The sequence below is a fragment of the Ovis aries genome, chromosome 4 (assembly GCF_016772045.2).
Source record: "Ovis aries strain OAR_USU_Benz2616 breed Rambouillet chromosome 4, ARS-UI_Ramb_v3.0, whole genome shotgun sequence".
In the NCBI taxonomy this organism is placed as follows: Eukaryota; Metazoa; Chordata; class Mammalia; order Artiodactyla; family Bovidae; genus Ovis; species Ovis aries.
In genome coordinates this window covers 8,642,957-8,661,816 of record NC_056057.1, presented here as the reverse complement: position 1 = coordinate 8,661,816, position 18,860 = coordinate 8,642,957, and the positions used below count along the sequence as shown (strand labels likewise).

The 18,860-nt window shown below is 42.5% G+C and overlaps 1 protein-coding gene and 1 non-coding gene across 2 annotated transcripts in view; one reads left to right on the top strand and one right to left on the bottom strand.

Moving 5' to 3' along the window:
* Positions 1–18,860, bottom strand: part of PTTG1IP2 (PTTG1IP family member 2) — an 86,827-nt gene that overhangs the window by 19,891 nt on the left and 48,076 nt on the right. The gene's annotated exons all lie outside the window — the stretch shown is intronic.
* LOC114114689 (U6 spliceosomal RNA) lies at positions 16,845–16,947 on the top strand. The gene has a single exon (XR_003589305.2). It is a non-coding gene; the product is annotated as a U6 spliceosomal RNA (small nuclear RNA).

The following is an 18,860-nucleotide window of genomic DNA, read 5'->3' as shown; positions in this document are numbered from 1 at the left end:
TTCTAAATATCTTTTACTTACTACTGAAAGGGAAATGCTCACTGAAAATTTGGGAACCTGACCCATCCATTTACCCACTCCTTCAGTGAAAACACAAAGCCTCGGTGGCGTTGTGGGAGTCACAAGGATACAACAGCAAATACGGCACAGGAGGTTCCTGGCTTCTTAGTGAGGGAGACTGCTAAGTCAAAAGTGTAATACTGTAATTAAGGAAAAAATGATCGGGGCAGTGAGATGGACACTGACTGCCCCATGGGGTGGGGAATGGAGACACAGCAGATGTGGTGCTTAGAAAAAGTCCTAGAAGAGATGACAGCTAAGCTGAGATCTGAATAATGAGAACCGATCAATCAGAATTGGGAGAAGGGCATGTTAAGTGAAAGTAATACTTGTTGTTCAGTTGCTCAGTCGTGTCCAACTCTGCAACCCCAAGAACTTTAGCCCGCCAGGCTCCTCTGTCAATAGGATTTCCCAGGCAAGAATACTGGAGTGGGTTGCCGTTTCCTGCTCCAGGGAATCTTCCCAACTTAGGGATCGAACCCACATCTCTTGTGTCTCCTGCATTGGCAGGTGGATTATTTACCACTGAACCACTGGGGACACCCTGAAAGTGGTATTTGCCAAGCCCTTAAGAGTGGGAGAGACATTAGCCAAGGCTAGGAACTGACCACAGCCCCGTGCACTGGAGCTGAATGAGCCAAGCCAGGAGCTGTTGGAGATTCAGTCTGCACAGTTGGCAAAGGCAGGACGGGGAAAGACCCTGCAGATGGTGGGACGGATTAGCATTTTGTTCCCAGTGCGACGGAAAGCCAGGTTGGAATTTTAGGCAGGGAAGACATGTGATTCATCCAGTTTCTTAAATACCATTTATTTTTAAAGATGTATTTATTTTCGGGTGTACTGGGTCTTTGTGCTGCTCGTGGGCTTTCTTCAGTTGTGGAGAGTGGGGGCTGCTCTCCAGGTCCACGGGCTTGTCATTGCGGCAGCTTCTCTTGTTGTGGAGCACAGCCTTTAGACATGCAGGCTTCAGTAAGTTGCGGTGCCTGGGCTTAACTGCCCTGTACCACGTGGAGTCTTCCCAAACCAGAAATGGAACCCATGTCTCCTGCATCAGATTCTCAGTCACTGGACCACCAGGGAAGTCTGGTCCACATTCTTAAAGGATGACTTTGGGGAATCGAGAGGGTATAGCTTTGGAGTTTGGAATTAAAATATATATTCAACTATATATAAAACAGATAATTTACAAGGATCTTCTGTATAGCACAGGGGACTGTACTCAATATCTTACAATAACCTATAATAGAACAGAATACATATATATATCTGAATCACTTCGCTTTATACTTGAAACTAACACAACATTATAAATTAACTACACGCATTTCAATAAAATTTTTTCTTAAAAAAGGATGACTTGGGCTTCTTTGTGAAGAATGAATAAGGAAGGGTATATGAAAGTATTAAAAAGAAAATCAAACCTATGAATGTGTTTCCAAAAATCATCATTCTAATGCAGGTACACTTTGGGGTCAGGTTTTTTCATTCCACATCACCAGGATATAATCATATCATTAAAAGTTATAAGAAACAACTTTTAAGTGAATGCATGAAATGCTTGGGGCTTCCCTGGTGGCTCAGATGGTAAAGAATCTGCCTGCAATGCAGGAGACCTGGGTTCAATCCCTGAGTCAGGAAGACTTCCTGGAGGAGGGCATGGCAACCCACTCCAGTATTCTTGCTTGGGAAATCCCACGGACAGAGGAGCCTGGCGGGCTACAGTTTATGAGGTCGCAAAGAGTTGGACATGAGTTAGCGATTAGACAACATGAAACTCTCGTCTGTGTCTTACCTTAGTTCACTCCACCATTCTCCTATTTTTGTTGTTGTTCAGTCGCTAAGTAGTGTCCAATCCTATTATTGGGAATTTAACTTATTTCCAGTGTTCTCTATTTTACCTGTGGCGACTATAGTTAGTTTTATTTGATCTTTGGTGGCATTTCCCACCTTATTAGGATCCATTCCTCTATGGGGAATGAAACTATAGGATCAAAAGATACGAGTGCTGGATTACTCTAATTTCAGTTTGGTGGTGCTGGGAACTACAGTCCCCAGAATTCCTTTCCCTGCACTCTTGGAGGTAGAATTGGCCAAGAGAGGAACTCAGTGTGGGGTTTGGTAGCAGCTTTCTCTTCCCTGGTGGCTCAGAGGTTAAAGCGTCTGCCTGCAATGCATGAGATCTGGGTTTGATCCTTGGGTCGGGAAGATCCCCTGGAGAAGGAAATGGCAACCCCCTCCAGTACTCTTGCCTGGAGAATCCCATGGGCGGAGGAGCCTGCTGCGCTACAGTCCATGGGGTCACAAAGAGTCGGACACGACTGAGCGACTTCACTTTCATTTTGCTTCCTCTTCGGAGGTCTTTGTCATTGGAAGCTGAGCTGCCCGGTGAGTTCCAGGTTGTCCTCACTCTTCTCTTGGCATCAGTCCTTTTTCCTGATGTCTGGCCCTGTGGATGGACAGGGGTCCTAGACTGGCTGACCAAATCCTGGCTGTGGATCCCCAAGACAGTGGCCTCCCAGAGATCTCCCGACGGGCCCGAACCCCCCTTTCAATGTCCACAGCAGTGTCTTGGATCTGCTCTGCCATGCTCGCCCGTCCCCGTGGGCTGGTTACTGTCTCCCTGTCAGGGCTTCACTCCCCTAGCTTTCCCCACAGTGGTGTAAGATCTCTTCATGTAACCAGTCCCAGGCTCTGCAGCACTCATGGTTCTGCTTGCCTGACCAGTCCAGCATATGAGCATCCTGCTGGCTCTTGTTACACACCACCAGATTGTGTTCCTGATAACTCATAACCAGTTATAGACTCACCAGAAGTTTATGAAAGTGCCCATCTCATCACCGTCTCAACACCATTGCTGTTTGGGGTCACTTTGAATTTTATGGGGGAAAGTTGATATCTAGCTTCAGTTTTCTTCTCTTTGATTAGTAACGATGTAGACCTTCTGGTCTATGTGATACTTTCTGTGATACTCTGATACTTCCTCTTTTCTTTTCTACTGGGCACAGTTGCCCTGTTTGTAAAGATGTTCGAAAATTTTGAGAACAGTTAGTTCAGTTCATTTCCGTGACTCAGTTGTGTCTGACTCTTTGCAATCCCATGGACCGCAGCACACCAGGCTTCCCTGTCCATCACCAACTTCATTCATTCTTCTCCCCTTTTGTCCAGCTCCCTGCCTAGATTCCTTCATATTACAGATTACAGGTGGTTTTTAGCAGTGGTGGTGTCTGCGTGTGTGTGTTCTAGTCTTACATCATAGTTCAATATGGCCAAATGATAAGTCAGTACATAAAAGTGAATCAGTTAGGGCTTTTAGATGAAAACCAACAGGGACTCTCCTAGCAGTCCAGGGGTTAAGGCTTCTCCTTCCAGTGCAGTGGGTGTGGGTTTGATCCCTGGTCAGGGAACTAAGATCCCACATGCTTCATGGCAAAGGCAAAACAAAGCAAAACATAAAGCAGAAGCAATGTTTTACCATATTCAGTAAAGACTTTCAACTGGTCCACATGAAAAAGAATCTTAAAACAAAGAAAAACAAATAAAAATATACTGGAATAAAGGAAAATGGGAACTTGTGGAATTTATGCAAATCTGTAGTAGCCTAGGCCTCAGTTCAGTGATCAGAGTGCTGGTGCACGAATAGTAAATTCCAGCCACGTCAGTTTCATTAACACCCTAGTCAGGATTTAAATTCCCAGGCCTGAGCCTGAAATTGACCTAGCCTACATGGAATGCTGGCCTCTAGTTTCATATGCTTACTGAGTGAAAGGATCTGAGTGAAAGAGCATCCAAAGGCCCCTTTCTCGTCCATAGAGGGAGGGAAGGCACTTGGATTTACCATTTTACCAGAAGTATTTCCAAAGCAGAGGAAGTCATTTCCCAAGGGAGACTGAAGTGTTGTTAAGAAGCACCCCGGTGCTTCTTGAATATTGGGTGGCCAATGTCTGAACATCCATAGGCAAAATCCAACAGCCTTCGGTGAATTTTCACTGATACTGATTACAGACTGAACATATTTCGGAATCTCATAATTCCTTTTTACGACCAATTTATTTTTAATTGGAGGATAATTGCTTTACGATGTTGTGTTGGTTCCTGCCATCCATCAAGATGCATCAGTCATAGGTATACATGTGTCCCCTCCCTCTTGAGCCTCCCTCCCGATCCCAGCCCTCCAGGTTGTCACAGAGCAGGGGTTGAGCTCCCTGCACCATACAGCAGATTCCCACTGGCGTCTGTTTCACACATGGCAATGCATGTGTTTCCATGCCACTCCGTCTCTCATCCCACCCTCTCCTTTTCGAGCTGTGTCTACAAGTCCGTTCCATCTGTGTCTCCAATGCTGCCAGTACCGTCTTTCTAGACTCCATATATATGTATTAATATACAACATTTGTTTTTCTCTGATTCACTTCATCCTGTATAATAGGCTCTAGGTTCATCCACCTCATTAGAACTGACTCAAATCTTTTATGGCTGAGTAATATTCCATTGTCATATTTCTTTTTAGCTACAAGTATTCTACAAGTCACCATTTATAAACTTATCTTGGAAATACATAACTGAATTTCCCTTTTAAAACTGTATAATATTATCTGAGCTTTATGGCTTTCAACAACCACTAGTAGATCAAGAATTTTGATTGGGATGTATTACAGGTATTTGTCATCGCATATAGGAAAGCCTTATTGCTTAAAAAACTATGCAATCCTGGAGCAGCAATTTTTAATATGCGTGAAACCTTTTCTAAAAGGACTATGTCATTAGAACAATGTTTTACTAAAAAATAGAAGGGTTTAACAGAAAGCACTACCAATAATTTTCAGAATCTTTTATATATGCTTTTTAAAAACTACACATATCTTCTTTTGTGGATACATATATATTAAATCTTGACTAGAGTGGTTATATATTATGTGGTTATATATTTTATATATAGATTATATATCTTTTGTGGTTACTATTACTCAGTTAAAATACCAGTACATATTATCAAGAAATTGTGGAGCTGACTTCTTTCCCATTTTCTATTTTGGCAATTATTCTCCAGTATGAATAAGCAATGAGACCTAGTTTTCTGAATTGTTGGTTGAAAGTACTTGCTTGGCAGCTAACTGGGCATTGTAAACAGGAAAGCCACTATGAAAAGAAATTAAAACCTGAATGTATAAGGAAGTTAGGGCTGAAAAATAAGAAACAGGGCTTCCCTAGTTGTCTGTCCAGCGGTTAAGAATCCTCTTTGCAATTCAAAGGGCAGCAGTTTGATCCCTGGTCCAGGAAGATTCCACATGCTGAGGGGCAACCAAGTCTGTGCACCAGCTGCTGAAGTCTGTCTGCCCTGGGGTCCGTGCTCCACAACCAGAGCGGCCACCACAGTGAGTCTGTGCTCTGCAACCAGAGCAGCCCCGCTCAGCACGAGAGAAGGCCCTCGCACCGCAGGGAAGGCCCAGCACAACCATAGATAAACAAGCAAACAAATAATAATTTTTTTTAATTGGACAAAGAATATGAGTAGGCCATTCAGAAGAAATAAAAAGCAAATGGCTAATAAACATGTGACAAATCACTTCCTAGTAATCAGAAAAATGCAAATTAAAATGAAAGAATATAAGGAATGTTCCCACAATATAAGGGATAAGAACCAGAATCTGATAAAGCCCTGGGCGCCCAGACGACTTCTCGTTTGCCCTCGCTGGTCTTTGGTCTCTGGTGTCCACTTTTCCAGACTTCTCTGGCTGTTCCCATCTCTTTATAACAGCCTTTTCTGCTTCTGTACATACTAGCCCTTTCTCATTTACTACACTCTAGAAAATCATTGCCCGTGTCATCATCTCTGTCCTTAGTAATCGGCTTCTGATATCCATTTGCCTTTTTATCCACAGGAAATCATGTTTAGCTGGACTCTTGACAGCTTAGGGGCTTCCCAAGTGGCTCAACGGGTAAAGAATCCACCTGCAATGCTGCAGACGCAGATTCGATCCCTAGGTCAGGAAGATACTCTGGAGGAGGAAGTGGCAAGCCCGTCCAGCATTCTTGCCTTAGAAACCCCATGGACAGAGGAGCCTGGCAGGCTATGGTCCATGGGGTTGTAAGAGTCAGATACGACTGAGGCAGCTGAGCACCCACGCCTGCAGGACCACTTAGATACACACTACATTTTTCAACCTTCCTTGCTGCCACCTGTGGATTTATGACTTTCTTTTGAGCGAAATAGTAAGTAAAGATTCTGGGTCAAACTCTTAACAGGAGTGCGCCTTTTCCTTTCACCCTACCGCAGCAGGTGAGAGCCAGGAGGCTGCCCAGTGGCCAGAGGGGAAGTCGAGTCAACATGACCCAACCGCCTTGCGGGCCTAGCTGTCCCACTTGGGACTCCAGTGTGGAAAGTTCCGTCCCTTCCACCCTGGGGTCTGTCCGTCACAGAGGCTTACACTGCATTGTAGATAGAACGTACCCTTCAAGACTGGACCTTTACAAGGGTGGGGGGGAAGATTTTTCTTTTTCATAGTTGTCCCCAATCTTTAGACATTTGGCATTCAAAATATATTGGTGAAATGCTGTTATTAGCTGAACTGTGTCCTCCCAAAATTAGTGTGTTGAAGTCCTAACCCTCAAGTGCCGCAGAAAGAGGCTGTTTGGAGACAAGAGTCTTTAAAGAGATAGTTAACATTAAATGAGGTCATTAGGGTGAGCTTTGATCCAAAATGACTGATGGTCATTCTAAGAGGCCATTTGGACACAAGCAGAGCAGAAAGACCATATAAAGACATAGGGAGAGACCAGCCATCTATCCTACCTACAAGCCAAGGAGATAAGCCTCAGAAAAAACCAACCCACTGACACCTTGATTTCAGACTTCTAGCCTCCAGAATTTTGAGAAAACATATTTTTGTTGTTTAAGCCACCCAGTCTGTGGTTCTTTGCTATGGCAGCCCCAAGCCAACTAACAAATATTTAAATAACAGAGAGATTTTAATAAAAGTTTTTTTTTTTTTAATAAAAGAAGGCCTGGGGCATTAATCAAGGTTAGCAAAAGACAGGTAGAGAACTTTTCTCTTCTTTTACACAAGGACAGTTTCAATGTGTGCTAGAGCCACTTAAATAAAAAGTAAAAAGAGACCATTAAAACTAAAAGGTGAAGTTCAATAGTTTCAAGTTTGCTGAAGATTTGAGTCACTTGTGGACTTAGCAATTGATCAGAAATCTAATTACCACTGTGATATTTAGAGTAAAGATCTTCATTTTAAAATCCTCAAGAACATTGCAAATTGCACCACTCATATTATCCAGGGTAAAAATGACTGCTTTAAATAGAACTTTCTTATGTAACAGAGGAGAAAATCCTCATTCAAGTGACAGTAATCGTAGCACTTCAAGATGTGCTCGGACCAAAAAAAGTCACTCTTCAGATTTGCTTTAGAGTTTAATGAGCTAAAAATCCACGACTGTGCTCCAGTTAGAAGACAGACTTTTATAAAGTAGGTGTTTGTTAAGAACTTCCACTTTAAGCAGTACAAACCTAAAGAGTAAACAAAAAACATATTTTACTGGAAAGTCACAGGGAGTCTCTCAGAATAAACAGGTGGAAACTAAAGGTGGCCTCTGGTGACCGCGATCATCACCATCAGTCTTCCCTGGTGTGTGTGTCTCTCTCTGGGCTCCCTTGCTCTCATCTCTGTTCCTTTATTCAGCTGTCTTCCCACTCCTGTCCCCTTCCTCCTCTCTTGCTCTCTGTGGTCAACAGTGGAAGTGGTAGCTGTAAGGCATGTTGTATACACAGAGCAGACACCCTCCACCTACAGGAGCCTGGTACCTTGATTCTCAGAGAACTGGAGATGATCTGTGTTTGGGCTACTACCCTCAAAAGGTTACGTTCTCATGTTCACTTAAAAAAATCCACATGTATGAATTCTCATCCTTGACAGTTTTCTTTGTTAGAAAAATCACACACTTCTGGTAGCTGAGTATAAATACTTTAAAAAATTCACATCATTGTCTTCCTATTTTTTTTTTAACAAATCGTGATTTGAAATAAAATGAACATGAGCTAGGCATTCTAAAAGATCTTGCTTACAAATTAATAATTTTATCATAAACCAAAAAAAAAAACAATTAAATTGAATAAAAATGAACTGAGCTTGCAGTTCTGTTAACTTAGATCAAAAATAGAAGGTGAGATAGTTAGGGAGTTAGGGATGGATATGTACACACTGCTATACTTAAAATGGATAACCAACAAGGACCTACTGTATAGCACAGGGAACTCTGCTCAGTGTTACGTGGCAGCCTGGATGGAACGGGAGTTTTGGGGGAAATGGATACAAGTATATGTAAGGCTGAGTCCCTCTGCTGTTCACCTAATACTATCACAACATTGTTAATCAGATATACTCCAACATAAAATAAAAAGTTTAAAAAAGATATAACCTGAAGAGGGTAAAATCTTACTGACTGCTCTGAGAGAGTTTAAAGAAAACAAAAAACCATAGAAGGTGGGAGAAGTCAGTCTACACTTACAATGCCTGCAGGCAACACACGGGGAAAACAATATCTTCGTTTTGGAAAAGAAAAAGTCAAGTCCTATTTAGACTCCACTTAAGAATCTACATTTAGAAATTTTCCTTAAGGCAATTTTATTTATGAGGTGGTTTTATTTTCTAAAAGTCATCTCATTGTGCATTTAAAGACATCTCATTGTGCATTTTTATGTAATACTAAGTGTGAACTTCTAGACAGTTTCAAGAGTTTATAAGACTAAGTGGCACTGTATTTTTATAACTTCACTGAGGTGACTAATGAAATTTCATACCAATTTATTTGTTCTTTTTTTTAGCTTTAACTGTTTAAAGACATTTTACCTTTAAAAAAGAATCACCCACTTCATTAGGGTAAGATGATGATTAGGGTATGACTTCCTAGAGAACAAAGCCAACTGAAGTTGATAGAGCTCTCTTTTCATGTAGTGTTCCCTGTGACCTCAAGTTAATTTCTGGGATTTAAAGTCTCTGCTGGTGGTGGTTTAGTTGCTAAGTCATGTCCGACTCTTGCAACCCCATGGATTGTAGCCCACCAGGCTCCTCTGTCCATGGGATTCTCCAGGCAAGAATACTGGAGTGGGTAGCCATTTCCTTCTGCAGGGGAATTTTCCCGACCTAGGGATAGAACCTGGGTCTCCTGCATAGCAGATGGATTCTTTACCAATTGAGCCACCAGGGAAGCCCTAGGGTATCAAAATTCTGAGCTGAGCTTTTATTGATTGGTACTGAAATCAGACAGACCATTGGCAATGAGGAATGAGAAGCAAAGTTCTTTCATATGTGTGTGTGTGTGTGTGTGTGTGTGTGTGTGTGCGCGCTCAGCCACTCAGTCATGTCCGACTCTTGCAGCCCTGTGGACTGGAGCACGCCAGGCCCTTTTGCCCATGGAATTTTCCAGGCAAGATTACTGGAGTGGGGTGCCATTTCCTACTCCAACAGATCTTCCCAACCCAAAGACAGAACTCACGTCTCCTGGGTCTCCTGCATTGGCAGGTAGAATCTTTACACTAATGCCCCATTGGAAGCGCTGCACACATATACACATCTTAAACAACAGTTGTCAATAAACAGAAGAACCAGTTTTCAAAGTAGGTATATTTCTATCCCACATGTTTAGAGTACTCTTTCTGAAGAAGCTGATGATGAAGAATTGATTGCTTTCAAGCATACAGAGTTCATGAAATTATTTGAGTCTCTCTCTGACGTCTATCACACTGTAGCATATTTTCAAGTGGCCCATCTGTTGGGGGCTATAAATTTACCAATACTTTTAAAAGTGGATCATTGTTTGGCAGTTTATAGCTCATTCCCCTTGGAAACTAGGAGGACCTATGTATGAGGCAGGTTGGTACCCAGGCAGAACAGAGCTGATGAGGAAGAGGATTTACACTGGATGTAGAACCCTGTTCTACCACGGTGCATGGGAGCGAGATGGGGGAGCGCTCTCATTTGCAGAGATTGTTTGGATCAAGGTTAATCCACAGCCTTAGGAAATGGAGCAGACCAGACATGAGTCATTCACGCAATACCATCAAGAAATCTACCAGACATGATTCTTTTAGTCACAAGTAATAGAAACCTCACCCCAAATTGGTTTGAGCAAAACCCAGATGAATTAGCTCATAAACTGGACACTCCCAGGAGAGTGTAGGTGTGGCTTATGCGGAAACTTACATGATATAACCATAATCCAGTTCTCTCCACCTTTTGGTTTGGCTTGGTTCTTCTCTGATATGTAGGATTTTTTAAAAAAAGTTTTTTTTGGATGTGGACTGTTTTTCATAGGTCTTCATTGAATTTGTTACAATACTGCTTCTCTTTTATTTTATTTTTGTCTTTAAGGCATGTAGGATCTTAGCTCCCTGACCAGGGATTAAAACCATGCCTCCTGAATTAGAAGGCCAAATCTTAACCAAGATTAAGATTAAGACACCATGGAAGTCTCTGATGTGTTGATTTAAGACACATCCTACCTTTATGGTTGTGAGACAGCTTCCTGAAGCAGTGCCATCCTTCAGTCCAATTGAAACAGGAACCCGCCCCCCCCAACACCCCAGCTCATAGGACCCTGTACTCTAGGGAGTTCTTCTCTGGATCTCCTTCAGCCATGCCCTTCCCTATGGAGCAAAGAGCCTCAGGAGCCAAATGCACACACTCCCCTAGAAGTTTCTCACATCCCTCTAGGTCACACTCTGTGTACCACGGACCCAAGGATTCCCTGCCCCAAATCTGCAAGCTAGCTCTCAGTCCCGAGTGGAACTCTGCTTTAGTCCATCCCCCTGAAGGCGAGCGAAACTGACAACTCGCACATCTTCAGGCTCAAGAGTGAGCTGCTTGCAGATGACGCAGATGGAATTTAGATGAGCAGGATGGGGTTCTCTTACATGTCTTATGAGCCCCCTTCTGTACAGAATTGAGGCAGAAGAAAGAAGAGAAGCAGCTGGACCATGGTGTGCAGATCTTTTCATCCAGCTGTGTTTCAGAGCAGAAATCTGAAGAGTCTGAGGATTTGAGCCTTGCCTTCAAGGTCATTATGAAAGTATATTTGTCCAAAAGTCAAAGTGTTAGTCACTCAGTCATGTCCAACTCTTTGCGACCCCAGGGACTGTAGCCCACCAGGCTCCTCTGTCTGTGGGATTTCCCAGGCAAGAATACTGGAGTAGGTTGCCATTCCCTTCTTCGGAAGATCTTCCTGACCCAGGAATCGAACCTGGGTCGCCTGAATTGTGAGATTCTTTACAGCCTGAGCCACCAGGGAAATAGAACAAAAGAACAATTAATGTTTAACATTGTGTGGGATTTTACATATTTAAGCATATGGTTCTCTGTTTGGAACATATGCCTCCTCTTGTTTCCTTGCTCTGTGACATCTACATGTTATCTGTTTAGGTTACAATCTTGCAGGTTTAAATTTAATCAAAGAAGATGGGCCAGCTATCCTACAACTTTCAGAGGAAGTCCTGACGTTTTCTCTGCTTGTCTTTTTTAGGTCACATTCCCATCTCTGAACCAATCACTGTTTTCAAATAGGATATCTTGGGTCCCAAACTGCCTAGGACTTAGAACAGAGGTCCACCTAGTCTACTCAGACTACAATGGGTGAAGACTGAATCTCAAGCAAAAGCTGGAACTGTCGCTAGAGAGAGGGATGTGTGTCTAAGCTAGAAGGCCAGCCATGATACTGGGAAATTGTATCTAGTTCTCAATTGTAGTATGTTGATGGCTTGTTTCAGAGGATGGCCTGGCAGGAACTGCTGGATCCTAGGAGGAGGGGCACCACTCTTAGTAAGGAAGGTGAGAAGAAGGCAGACAGGGCGACTAGAGGCAGACTTGTATCCATGGACAAACCAACCAGGGGGAGGATGGAACCACTCATCGGGCAGAGGAGGAAGAAAGCTCTAGCTCAGGAGTGCCCAGGCATCCACGACACACCGAGTCGGGTATGATGAATTAATTCTGAAAGGCTTGCAGATAGTCTGGGAGTCTATGCTTGGACATAGCATATGGGTGAAACTGTGTCTGTGAGTAGATGGCATCTGTGGAAAATACAAAGGAAAGATGGTGAGTCAGAGGGAGGAAACCAGGCTGGCTTTCCCTGATATTACTTCCAGAGAGAATACTCTTCAAAGAAAAGCTGGTTTCTTGAGTGTGTTATTTGCAATGTTAGAATCATTATGACCAAAACAGAGATTGTACACTTTTTAAAAAGGCATTAGATGAGAATATTATTAGTCTTAAGATCCCCAAGTCATGTTTATGCTTGCTTTGCCATAATTCATTAAATTCCAAGCCCTTTATAAACAGATGGTTTTTATTAATAATCAAATATATTCAATTTACTATCATTACATAGATGGGGAACTAAAGTACAACTAAATTTAATCCACATACTGCAGGATTTACTCCGAACTCCTTCCCTATCACTTGCTTTCTTTGTCAAGGATTTCTAAAGGTATTTCCACTTCTTTTGGGTTAATTTTCTAGTTGTGTGCCTACGTGCTATGTTGCTTCAGTTGTGTCCAACTTTTTGCAACATTTATGGACTGTAGCCTGTCAGGCTCCTCTGTCCATGTGATTCACCAAGCAAGAATACTAAAGTGGGTTGTCATGCCCTCCTCCAGGAGATCTTCCTGACCCAGGGATCGAATCTGCATCTCCTGCATTGCAGGCAGATTCTTTACTGCTGAGTGACTGGGGAAGCCCAAAATAAAATTATAGTAACTCAGTATTGGGCTTCCCTGGTGGCCCAGCTGGTAAAGAATCCGCCTGCAACGCGGGAGACCCCGGTTCAATTCCTGGATTGGGAAGATCCCTGGAGAAGGGCATGGCAACCCACTCTAGTATTCTTGCCTGGAGAATCCCCAGGGACAGAGGAGCTTGGCAGGCTACAGGCCATGGTGTTGCAAAGATTTGGACATGACTGAGAGACTCAGCACAAACACACAACTCGTATCTTATGGGGACTAATCAAATATATGATTTATATGGAAGAAAGTAAGATAGACCTTACTAATGTCCTAATTCATATCATACTGACTCATAGAAACTTGAGCCTAGAAGAATATTTGGAAAGCTCTCTTGTCCATCCTTTCTTTACAGAGGAGGAGAAAATTTCAGATAGTTAACTGCTTTACACAGGCATTTCAAAGGCAAGTACTAGATAATGGGAATATCCTGAAAGACCTGAAAATCACTTCTTTGTCTACATATAAAACTGGCTTGAGATGGGTTAAAACTTTAAAAATTGCTTTTTCTATCAATAACCGAGACATGTTAATAGTTGTTTTTGAAAATAGAAAAAATTCCACTGGAGAAAATGTTTACTTCTCAGGAACTCTCACGAATGGGACAAGGCCTTGGAGATCAGTTGGCTTAAAATCCAACGTGATGCAAGAATCCCTTTTTTATTGCCTTGAAAGTTATCGCAAGGTTAGGCAATTTTGAAACATCATTAACAAGGAGAAAATGGCTTTGAAATACTGGATGTAAGTCAACAGGAGCAGCAGCAATACCACAGAAAGCAAAAGAGGTAGGCCAGTACTGGGACGCTGGGACTCCCAGTCTAGATTCTGCTGCTCGGCACCTACTCAACGTTCTTACCAATTATTTCTCACATTATATCAACACGGGGACATGTCAACTTCCTGGAAATCTTTTAATAACTTGGTCCTAGGCAACTTTTAAAACTCATGCTTCTAGAAACTACACAGAAAATCATATTAGAGCTCCATGATGTTTTCATTCCCTGGGTTATGGATTTTCACCAGCAAGAGGGATGCAGTTAACTTCCGTGTCATGGTTAGTGGATTGCAAGAAGCATGGAATGATGATAGAGCACAAACGTCCCAGGTGGATGGGTTGAAAAATCATCTTCCTCATTTTATAGCTGAGGAAGCTGAGGCCCAGATCCCTTGGCTGGTTGGTAGCAACCCCAAGGATGGGTAAATGATTGGTTCAGTGACATCCCTGAAGGCCTGGGTTTTATCCAGTTGTCAGTTCTGCCTCTTTCAAGGTATTCACTTTTTCCATGTTTATCTCAATGATTGGAAAGTAGATGGAGCAGCTCTGGGAATCACAGCTAGATATGATATTGCCCAACTGAAAATGAGGAAAGTGAAGGTGAAGTCACTCAGTCGTGTCTGACTCTTTGCGACCCCATGGACTGTAGCCTACCAGGCTCCTCCATCCATGGGATTTTCCAAGCAAGAGTACTGGAGTGGGTTGCCGTTTCCTCCTCCAGGGGATCTCCCGGATCCAGGGATTGAACCTGGGTCTCCTGCATTGCAAGCAGATGTTTTACCCTCTAAGCCACCAGGGAAGCCCGAAAATGAGGAAGGTGTCTTTAATAGTAAGAAAGCCTTTCTTAGAGGCGTCTAGCAGATTTCTCATTTCTGATTGGTCAGAAGTGGGTCATGTATTCTTCCTAAACCAATGGCAAATAAAATCAGAGTGTCGTTGAGCCATTAAGATTTATCTTCTTGGGCTAGAATAGGGCCAGCCTCCTACTAGTACATGGTCACATGGAGGAGGGTGGCTATTTGAACAAAAACCTGGGTCATTTTAGCACGTGTGTGCAGAGAAATAAATATTGAGTAGGCAACCAAAAAAATCTTCTAAAACCTATTAGGCACCCCAAGCCTCAAGCAACAGCTGAAGGTCACTGGAAGTGATTTATTTTAGAACCTGCAGAGCATTTCTTTGCTGTCTCTTGCTCTGTTGCACCCAAAGTTTTCCTCTTTGGACTTCCCTAGTGGTCCAGTGGTTAAGCATCCACCTGACGTGAGTTCGATCCCTGGTCTGGGAGGATCCCACATGCCATGGGGCAACTAGGCCTGTGCACCGTGGGCTGAACCTACGCACCCAGAGCCCATGCTCTGCAACAAGGGAAGCCACCGCAGCGAGAAGCCCACACAGAAAAAACCAGAGTGGCCCCCACTCAACACGAGTAGAGAAAGCCCGACCAAAGCAGGGGAGGCCCAGGACAGCCACAGACAGCCAGATAGTTCTCTTTCCTTCTTTCCTGTCTGCCTCACCGCTTTCTCCTCCCCAGCGTTTTCCCTAAACTGGCTGTGAACTAAAACTAGCGTATACCACTTTCAAGGTCTACCGTATGCAAAGCATCACACTAATATAACAATCTTTGGGGCATGTTTGTTACAACATTATAAACCATATTCTTTAAGTCAGTTTAATTATTTTATAATATTAATGGGATTGCTATCTGATACCAAAACTTGTTCCTTGCTTTCTTTCTTTTTTTCACCCTGGTAATCACAGATCTTGCAAGAGAAAAGATTTACACTGAGTTGCAGCCACCAAAAGGGTCTCCCCAATGACTCAGTGGGTAAAGAATCTGCCTGTAATGCAGGAGATACAGGAGGCTTCAATCCCTGCGTCAGGAAGACCCCCTGAAGGAGGAAATGGCAACCCATTCCAGTAAACTTGCCTGGAGAATCACATGGACAGAGGAGCCTGGCGGGCTACAGTCCAAAGGGTTACAAAGAGTCAGACATGACTGAGCACACACATCGTGCCGTACATAAGAATACACGAGATACGTAAGAATCCACACCAGTGCATGGCGTTTCCCTTAAGTATTCACTGCGTCTCGAAATGCTAGTGAATGTATTATTTTCTCTACTAGTCACTTCATTCTATAATCAGAATTACATTCTCACTAGTAGGGAGGTCTCTCATTTCCTTAAAATCCTTTTTAATTACAGTTCCTTGTCTTGACAACCATATTGGCGCTGTTGTACTAACTGACAAGGGGTCAGTTGCTTTGTGTTCCAAAACCTGCTATATAAATTGAAATGAGTATTATTCTTCAGCTCTGAAGGGATATAACATAAATCATCAAGCATTATGATATAAATGTGTATAAGCAGTGACTATAAAAAAATAAGGCTAATTATTATTTAACATGACAAACCTTCATTAAAGATAAGCCAGTTCTTTCACTGAGCTGAAAGATGCAGGAAATCACCTAGATTTTTCAGGAAACAAAAACCTAGCTGAAATCTACACTGAAACATTGACTATTTCTGTGGCCTTTTGAAAGCTGTTCCTAACTCTTACTTTTCTTTTCTCTACAGTAGAAAAAATAAAAATACAAAGAATCTCTCTCTCCCTCTCTTTAGTCACTAAATTGTGTTCAACTATTGCGACCCCATGGACTGTAGCCTGCCAGGCTCCTCTGTCTGTGGAATTCTCCAGGCCAGAATATTGGAGTGGGTTGCCATTTCCTTCTCCAGACAAAGAATAGGGTCAGCCTATAACTTATTGTCCAGCTGGGACACTTTCTGCATGTTTCCCTCAGACATTCTTTCAGGTCCCTTTACGGGGGAAGTTTTGCTTGAAGTTTAATACATATGTATAAAGTGGATCATAAGTGAATTTTCAAAAACTGAATATATCTATGAAATAGATTATGAAATAACCAGATTTTAAAAATCTATAAAACCAGTACCCAGACTAACGAATAGAGTATGACCAACATTTAAGCTCAGATATGTTCTTTTCTTTTTTTTTTTTTTTTTTAATGTATTTGGCACAGCACCTGGGATCGTAGTTTCCCAACCAGGGATCAAACTGGGACTCCAGCAGTAAGAGCATCAAATCCTAAGCATTGGACTACCAGGTAACTCCCTAAACTGAAATATTTTTGAGAATGAATGGTGGCATTTTATGTTTACAGCCAGTTGAGGTATACTGATATACAATAAACTGCGCATATTTAAATTTACAGTTTGTGTTCCCTTCAACAGAACATATACTAAAATTGGAACAATACAGAGAGGATTAGCATGAGCCCTGTGCAGGCATGACATGAATTTGTGGAGCACTTCATATTTTAAAAATAATAAAATAATAATAATAAAATTACAGTTTGATGAGTTTTGGCATATACCTATGAAACTATTCACCGCAACATAATAAAATATTCACCATCTCAAAAGCTCTCCTTGCATCTCTGTGTGACTTCTCCTTTCACCCCTACCTTCCTTATCTTCAGACAACCACTCATCTGGTTTTTGTCACACTTGTTTTTTATAGAATTTTATATGCACAGAATCAGATCTTAGTAGAAAAGCTTTCAGTTTTTCACCATTGCACATTTTAGCTATGGGCTTGTCATATACGGCCTTTATTAGGTTGAATATGTTTCCTCAATACACTGTTTGCTGAGAGTTTTATCATGAATGGAGGTTGGATTTTGTCAAAGGTCTTTTCTGCATCGATTGAGATGATAATATGCTTCTAAAATTCCTTTTGTTAATGTGTTGTTTCATGAATCATACACTACATTCTTTTTTGTTTGACTTTTTCCCACATCAGTTCAGTTCAGTTCAGTCGCTCAGTCGTGTCCAGCTCTTTGCGACCCCATGAATCGCAGCACACCAGGCCTCCCTGTCCATCACCATCTCCTGGAGTTCACTCAGACTCATGTCCATTGAGTCCGTGATGCCATCCAGCCATCTCATCCTCAGTCGTCCCCTTCTCCTCCTGCCCCCAACCACTCCCAGCATCAGAGTCTTTTCCAATGAGTCAATTCTTCACATCGGGTGGCCAAAGTACTTGAGCTTCAGCTTCAGCATCATTCCTTCCAAAGAAATCCCAGGGCTGATCTCATTCAGAATGGACTGGTTGGATCTCCTTGCAGTCCAAGGGACTCTCAAGACTCTTCTCCAACACCACAGTTCAAAAGCATCAATTCTTCGGCGCTCAGCCTTCTTCACAGTCTGACTCTCACATCCATACATGACCACAGGAAAAACCATAGCCTTGACTAGATGGACCTTAGCCGGCAAAGTAATGTCTCTGCTTCTGAATATACTATCTAGGTTGGTCATAACTTTCCTTCCAAGGAGTAAGTGTCTTTTAATTTCATGGCTGCAGTCACCATCTGCAGTGATTTTGGAGCCCCTCCAAAATAAAGTCTGACACTGTTTCTACTGTTTCCTCATCTGTTTCCCATGAAGTGATGGGACCGGATGCCATGATCTTAGTTTTCTGAATGTTGAGCTTTAAGCCAACTTTTTCGCTCTCCTCTTTCACTTTCATCAAGAGGCTTCTTAGTTCCCCCTTCACTTTCTGCCATAAGGGTGGTATCATCTGCATATCTGAGGTTATTGATATTTCTCCCTGCAATCTTGATTCCAGCTTGTGTTTCTTCCAACCCAGCATTTCTCATGATGTACTCTGCATGTAAGTTAAATAAGCAGGGTGACAACATATAGCCTTGACGTACTCCTTTTCCTATTTGGAACCAGTCTGTTGTTCCATGTCCAGTTCTAACTGTTGCTTCCTGACCTGCATATAGATTTCTCAAGAGGCAGGTCAGGTGGTCCAGTATTCCCATCTCTTTCAGAATTTTCCACAGTTTCTTGTGATGCACACAGTCAAAAGCTTTGCCATAGTTGATAAAGCAGAAATAGATGTTTTTCTGGAACTCTCTTGCTTTTTCCATGATCCAGTGGATGTTGGCAATTTGATCTCTGGTTCCTCTGCCTTTTCTAAAACCAGCTTCAACATCTGGTAGTTCACGGTTCACGTATTGCTGAAGCCTGGCTTGGAGAATTTTGAGCATTACTTTACTAGCATGTGAGATGAGTGCAATTGTGTGGTAGTTTGAGCATTCTTTTGCATTGCCTTTCTTTGGAATTTGAATGAAAACTGACCTTTTCCAGTCCTGTGGCCACTGCTGAGTTGTCCAAATGTGCTGGCATATTGAGTGCAGCACTTTCACAGCATCATCTTTCAGGATTT